The sequence below is a fragment of the Podarcis gaigeae genome (genome assembly GCF_964106915.1).
Source record: "Podarcis gaigeae genome assembly, chromosome: 3".
NCBI classification, from domain to species: domain Eukaryota; kingdom Metazoa; phylum Chordata; class Lepidosauria; order Squamata; family Lacertidae; genus Podarcis; species Podarcis gaigeae.
Window position 1 is genome coordinate 99,543,455 of NC_139680.1, and position 7,011 is coordinate 99,550,465.

General features: G+C 40.5%; 1 long non-coding RNA gene across 1 annotated transcript; it reads left to right on the forward strand.

The window, feature by feature from the left end:
• Window positions 1–3,618: 3,618 nt before the first annotated feature.
• On the forward strand, window positions 3,619–6,294 carry LOC310841199. The gene is made up of 3 exons (XR_014562398.1): window positions 3,619–3,773; window positions 4,492–4,608; window positions 6,094–6,294. It is a non-coding gene; the product is annotated as an uncharacterized lncRNA (long non-coding RNA).
• Window positions 6,295–7,011: the final 717 nt, after the last annotated feature.

A 7,011-nucleotide genomic window follows, 5' to 3' on the forward strand; every position in this document is an offset into this window, starting at 1 on the left:
CAGGGTCTTTTCCAGGGAGTCTTTTCTTCTCATGAGGTGGTCAAAGTATTGGAGCCTCAGCTTCAGGATCTGTCCTTTCAGTGAGCACTCAGACTGATTTCCTTAAGAATGGAGAGGTTTGATCTTCTTGCAGTCCATGGGACTCTCAAGAGTCTCCTCCAACACCATAATTCAAAAGCATCAATTCTTTGGCGATCAGCCTTCTTTATGGTCCAGGTCTCATTTCCATACATCACTACTGGGAAAACCAGTAGCTTTAACTATATGGACCTTTGTTGGCAAGGTGATGTCCCTTCATGGATCACTGCCTCGCCATGGCAAAGGGGCTTGAATAACTCAGAGAAGCTATGAGCTATGCTGTGCAGGGCCACCCAAGATGGACAGGTCATAGTGGAGAGTTTTGACTAAATGTGATCCACCTGGAGCAGGAACCAGCAAGCCACTCCAGTATCCCTGCCAAGAAAACTCCATGGACAAAGACAACAGGCATAAAAAAGATCACATTATTTCACATTATTTGGAGAAAAACATAAGGCAAAGTAGAAAGAAAAGACAGTCAAATTCTTTCTGATATCTGTAGTCTTTAAAAAGCTTAAAGACAGATATAATAGTACCCTTTATAAGCTTCTGGGAAATAGAATATATTTGTTAGTAAAAATGAACGTGTTCCCTAAACTACTCTTTCTATTTCAATCAATTTTAATACTAGGTGGAACAGACCGCCTCAAGGCGTGGCAAAGATTTATTTCTAAATTTATTTAGCAGGGGAAAAGACCTAGAATTAAACATCAAATCCTAATCGACATCAAGGAAAGAGGAGGCTTTCCCTGCTGGACCTAAGATGCAGTGGCCTGTCTCACCTGGTCAAAAGAATGATGCTCACTTCAAAACCCAGACCTGTTAGATCTAGAAGGGTATTAAAACAGGTACGGTTGCCATGCGTACCTGGGATATGGGAAAGTCAAAGTGCACAAAAACTTTTCGAACCAAATCATTCGAAAATCTCTATATACCTTCTGGTGAAAATATAAAGACCTCCTCAAACCCAAAGTGCCATTGTGGATTTCACCACCCGAGGCAATTGCGGTAAAAAGGAAAATGGAAATTGCCTGTATACCAAACAGTATTAAAAGAAGAAGGGAATCAATTAAAACTAAAGAGCTTTGAAGAAGTGAGAGAACAGGTATCTGACTGGTTTTAGTATTATAAACTACTTGAAACATTTAAAATTGACAAGAAAAAAGGATTCGTGACAGAGATCTCAAGATTTGAAATAAACTTAATAAATTAAAAAACCAAAACTCTTTCCAAAACATACCAATTCCTCTTTGACTGGGAAGTCAAGGAGGAGGAGGTTAAATCAGCTAAATGGGCCCCAAGACCTTGGTTACAATATAGAGATGTGTCAATGGGAAAATCTATAGAAACTTCCAAAAAATGTACTTGACCCCTTATAAGCTTTCCAAAATGTACAAAAGCATCCCAAATACGTGCTGGAGATGCGGAGAACCAGGCGGCACTATGTTTCATATGTGGTGGGTATGTAAAAAGATCAAAGCCTTTTGTAATTATATCTATCTTGAGCTTTAAAAAATGCTAAATGTAACCTTCCTTAAAAATCCAGAATCATTCCTACTCGGTATCACAGGCCCAGACATTCCTAGAAATGTAAGAAAAGTTTTTTTATATGCCACCATTGTCGCGAGGGTACTTATAGCCACGGAGCAGAAAATCGACAAAATCCCCACTAGATCTGAATTGGTTTTGTAGCTTGTAGAATTTGCTGAGCTAGCTAACTTTTCTGAAAAGATTGAAGATAAGCCTAAGCAGGAGTTCATTTCAAACTGGGAACCCTTCAAGAGAAATTTTAAAAATAGTTGCTGTCAACCAGTAAGCAACAACTATGAAGAACATTTATTGTTATAATATTTGTACTTTTTGTGATTTTTGATTATATTGATTTACTGATAACAATGAATACAATTTTTTTCTGTTGTACAGATGCAATTACAAACAATAAAGCAAATGGAAAAAAATATGTGTTCGTAATTTTTGGAAGATATTTTATGGGGGTTTTTATAGCTTTGTTAGTATGTTTTATAAAAGCATACTGTCAAGATTAAAAAGAAGGATTTATTGCAAAAACAAACTTTTATTTTCAAATAATACGGCCTGGCAAAAAATCAAAGCAATTTCATATGTTACTGCTCCTAAATTGCCAACTCAAACCTTCTGATTCAGTGTGGATACCCTGATTCCCAAAGTGGGGACTAGGTGATCCAACCATCAGATCTGTTGTTCCAGCCACTTCCTGCTTATCTCTGCCCCAAACCTTTGAAAATGTGCCTGGAAAGTACACTACACCCCTGACTCACCCAACAAGCTTTGAAAGATCAATGAGTCCAGTAGTGTTTAAGGGGGCTCCCTGTCCCAGATCTACTAGCAGTTTAAGAAGGTGGGCTTTATGTTTTTAAAAAACCCTCCCCCACAAGTATCCTGGAGAACAACCTGCCTTCATGAAGGGAACATGGAGAGATGCTGCTGAATCACAAAAGAGTACACTGGTAATTGACAGGACCATAATGAGGATGGGAGTGGGAGTATGAAATGGCAGAAGGACAAGAACCCTCTTTCTATACAGCTGCTATGAAGGGGCATCATGAGCAGACAGCCAATATGGGGGCCACTTCTGTACCTCCTTCCCCAATCACTATGCAGCGAATGCTGACTTTGCCCAGGTTCAGCAGTGAGGATCATTCTTTACTCTTGAAATTTAGAACTCTGGAAGAAACATATAGACTAGACTTGCATACAGGGGAAGGAAATTGCAGCCCTCAAAAACAGCCATGATGAGTAATGTTGTTGAGGCGACTGACAGGTGTGCAAAGAGCCACCCACCGCCATGACCCGCCAGCAAGGGCCCTGTTGTCCAAAGTGTCATTGGTGGGCAGGGGCTGTTTTTCTCTAAGCTGATTTTTCAGGGGCGATGCTTTTATCCCTTGAAAATTAATAGCAGCACAGCCTCAATGACATGCATAAGGGGGAACTTTCTCCCACAGAAAGTATTGATGGTAGCTAACCAGGATGGGTTGAAATGAGGATTGGACATTTGGATGGAAGATAAAACTATCCATGGCTACTAGCCATGATGGTTACGGTCTGCACCCATGGTTCAAGACAGTATTGTTTTTGTATACCCTTAAAATCACAAATTGTTGTGGAAATATATATAAATATCAGAGCGGTGAGCCTCATTCTGCTCAGTGGGACATATTTTTAAATAGGCATGTAATTGTGGCTTTGTTTTTGGTTTTAATCAAGTCATTTCTACAGATTTATTATATTAAATTAGAAACATTAAAACCACCATTCATTTATTGTTGTGCAAGAAGTAATAATATTGATGATTATTGAGTATCCCACGAAGCTCTGGCCTTTTTACACCTGATCATCTGCCTGCCCCATCCACATAGATATCTCACTGCAATCTTTCTTGTCCTGCCTATGAGGGGTCAACGTGTGATTTCATGGCCCAGAAATCTCCACCTACATTTGCTTCTTCAAAGACAGAATCATCTTCCGGGTACTTCTGCATACAAGCTATAAATGGGAACAACTTGCCCATCCTGTTGGAATGAACAGAGACTAGTCTTCCTTCTTCCATAACTTTCAGCTGTGCTGTGGCACACAGAAGCCTCCAGACAGGAAGATGTCCACAGTGTTTCAGATCCTGTTCCTTGCATTCTGTGTTATCCTTTCTCTTCCATCTGTAGGTGAGTTCTTCTAAGGCTGTTAGAAATATTTTTATGTCACCAATGTGGTATGAAGCATTTCACATAATGCCCTCCTCAGGCATTCACAAGAGTGTCCTAGGACTATTGCTGGCTAGAGATGGATAGCATCTTCAGCATCCCCGGTTCTCCATAGCTAGTGTGGTGTAGTGGTTAGAGTGTCAGACATGGACCTGGGAGATCTGGGTTCAAATCCCTACTTGGCCATGAAGCTCACTGGTTCACCTTGGGCCCTCAGTCTAACCTATCTCAAGGGTGGTTGCGGGGATTAATTGGGGAGTAGGGAAACCATGTATGCCCCTGTGAGCTTTTTGGAAGAGCTGTCCAGAGTGGCATATAAATGTTGTTGTTGTGGTGGTGGTGTACCCACTCACTGTACCCTAACTTATTGTTTCTCATTGTTTCTTTCTCTGTTCAACTTTCAACTCGCCCCAAATGCCTCCTGGACTTAGATTCCTCGTTCCATTATCATGTGCTAGATGTTCTGAAGACAAGACAATATTATCTTGAAGAGGCTGTGCATACAACATATCCCATGCATTAAATCTCTGTTGCTAGTAACATGAGGGTTTGTTTTGTTTGTTTTTTTGTCATTGAGCATATGAAGATCTGCAAACCAAATGGCTGTGAAGAATCCATTGTTGACCCTGGTGCAATGTTGGCTTGGTGTTCTTGTAATAGTCAATACTTGTCTTTTTAGGAGCAACTGTTCGTTATTGTAGTCACTGCAAATCAGTTATACCAGGAGGTCTCTGTAGACCAAAGCACTGCAAGATTAGCCCAGAAGGAACTTGTGTGGCCCTCATAATTTATAGAGGTAAGAAACCTATCCCAAACTCATATATTCTTTAGATTTTTTGCTCCTCACCCAAACACCTCATTTTCTCTTTAAGCCACATCTTCATTGGGTTTAATGTTTCAAGGAAGTGGGATATTCTGTAGAAGTATTGTGTTAGGAGTTTGCGAAGCTCCCAACATTGGCTGGAGAACCCTGGAAGGAATATTGAATATGTGCATCCCAGCTTCTGAGTAGCCACGCAAAGGTGGAAGGACAGGGATCTGATAGCTCCTGCTGAGCACTGTCAGATTCGGTTCTGCAGAGGGTCAGAGGAAGCATGAGAGTGACACAAACTCCCAAGAAAGCCCTGGTTCTGCAACTGGCAACAGTAATTTGGTGGGCTTCTTTCTATGTCTCAGTGCTGGAAAGTATGGAGAAGGGGGGGGGGGTCGGCAGCAAAAAAGCTGGTCAGTTAGGTGACAACACAACCCTGCGGAGTGAAGCTTTTGTTTCCAGCCTTACAGTGGCTACTTATCAAAGAAATCTTCAAACCAAACTTCAAGGTGAGGAGTTACCAATTTAATTAGGTTGAATAATTCAGTTACAGCGGGGAGTATTAAAAGGAAGTCTACCCCTGTCTGTGGCTGCTTGCGAGCATGAGAGACAATGCAAGTGGAAAGTTTGTGGATTACTTTGATGGAGTTAGAGCCAGCTAATGTTTGAGAAGGAAGTAGGATTATACAAGTGTTTTTAATACCAATCTGAACTTTTGACTTTTTCAAATCTTGAATTTGAACTTGACCTGAAGTAGAATTAAGAAGTGAACTTGACTTGAATTTGAGATTGCAATTAAGGTTCTTAAATAAGAGACCCTGATGCTGATGGAAGAAAGGAACCTTGGCTAACAGCCAAAAATATAAATATAGTTAAAGACAATTATGAAAAAACACGGAAGGAGATAAAAAGGAATTTAGAAATTTGGGGAAGAATGAATATTTCATTGATAGGAAGAATATCAGTTATCAAAATGAATGTATTACCAAAAATGTTATTTTTATTCCAGTCAATTCCAGTAATCAACAATGCTTCAAAGAATGGCAAAGAGATATTTCAAGATTGATTTGGAGAGGGAAGAAGCCAAGAATAAAATACAAATCACTAACAAATATAAAAGACAAAGGAGGATTCTTCCACATCTTCAAAAGGGGCAGGGTGCAGGGAGGCTCGAAAGGGGCATTTAATATTTTATATATTTTGTTGAAAACCTCTGCCCAAAATTTGGATTCCAGAGTAAATTTATGTTGACCTTAAGCTCCAGAGATCTGGATTATAATTTTTGATCAGCAGTGGATTTTATGTCCACTGTCCTATCTATAAAATGGGAATATGTTTGACTGATTTCAGGGGCAACTAGTGATTTCAAATGGGGTTGAGCATTTCATGTGAAATCAAGTTGATTAATGGAGAAAATGCAAATGTTTAATCTCCTCACCCCCCCTTCCTCTTCTTCACTCTTCATTTCAGGGGGGAAGGTTTTTGAGAGAATACTTGGTTGCCGGAAGAAGACAGATGTGACATGTGGCCTCATCCATGTTGATAATGAGAATTCTTACCGCTATGATATCATCTGCTGCACGGATAAACATTTCTGCAATGAGCACTACCCATGAGACAGCACTTAAAGCAGCCTCTAGGCCCTCCACACACAAATAAAGCTTTTGCTGTGTTTCACTTTGGGTTTTCTCTTTTCATACTTTCTTTCCTCACATTTGTTGGTTGGAACTTTCAATTCTATCCATGTGACGAGAACCCGCTCGTCATCAGTAATGATCAGTCTCATGCCAGGATGTGTTGAAGGCGTCTGATGATTCTGGGTCACCAGAACCCCATATTTATTGAACACACTTCCATAAGCCATACCAGAAAAAACAACCATATAAAGAACATAACATTGTATCCGCCATCGGATAGGGAACTACCATATGAGGGCATCATACCATCACACTACTTCCACGTAGCTTGTCATGCTATACTACGTCAATATTTCTTTTACAGGATTTTCAGGACTTCCTGCAGAAGAAAGGGATAAGGCACCGAGTTGCTGTTTCAGCGGAAGCGTGGAACAGGGGTGTCTGTGTACGGGTGAACAGAGAATTGCAAAAGGGGATGGAAGCGCAATTGCTTAGTTCACATCTGCCACATGAGTACTGGGCGGAGTCGTTAATGTTGTATTGTTATACGTGGTTGAGAAAGTTTTCAAAAGAGTTGGGAAGTTCTCCTTTTGAGAAGCTGTTCCATAGAAAACCTTCTGTCACCCATTTCAAGGTTTTTGGGTCTCATGTGAGGACAGAGGCTCCAGGGGGAGTAAAGAATGCCAGAGGCATTTTTGTGGGATATGAAAAAGGTCTCTACAGAGTAATTTTGTCTGAATCTGGTCAGGTG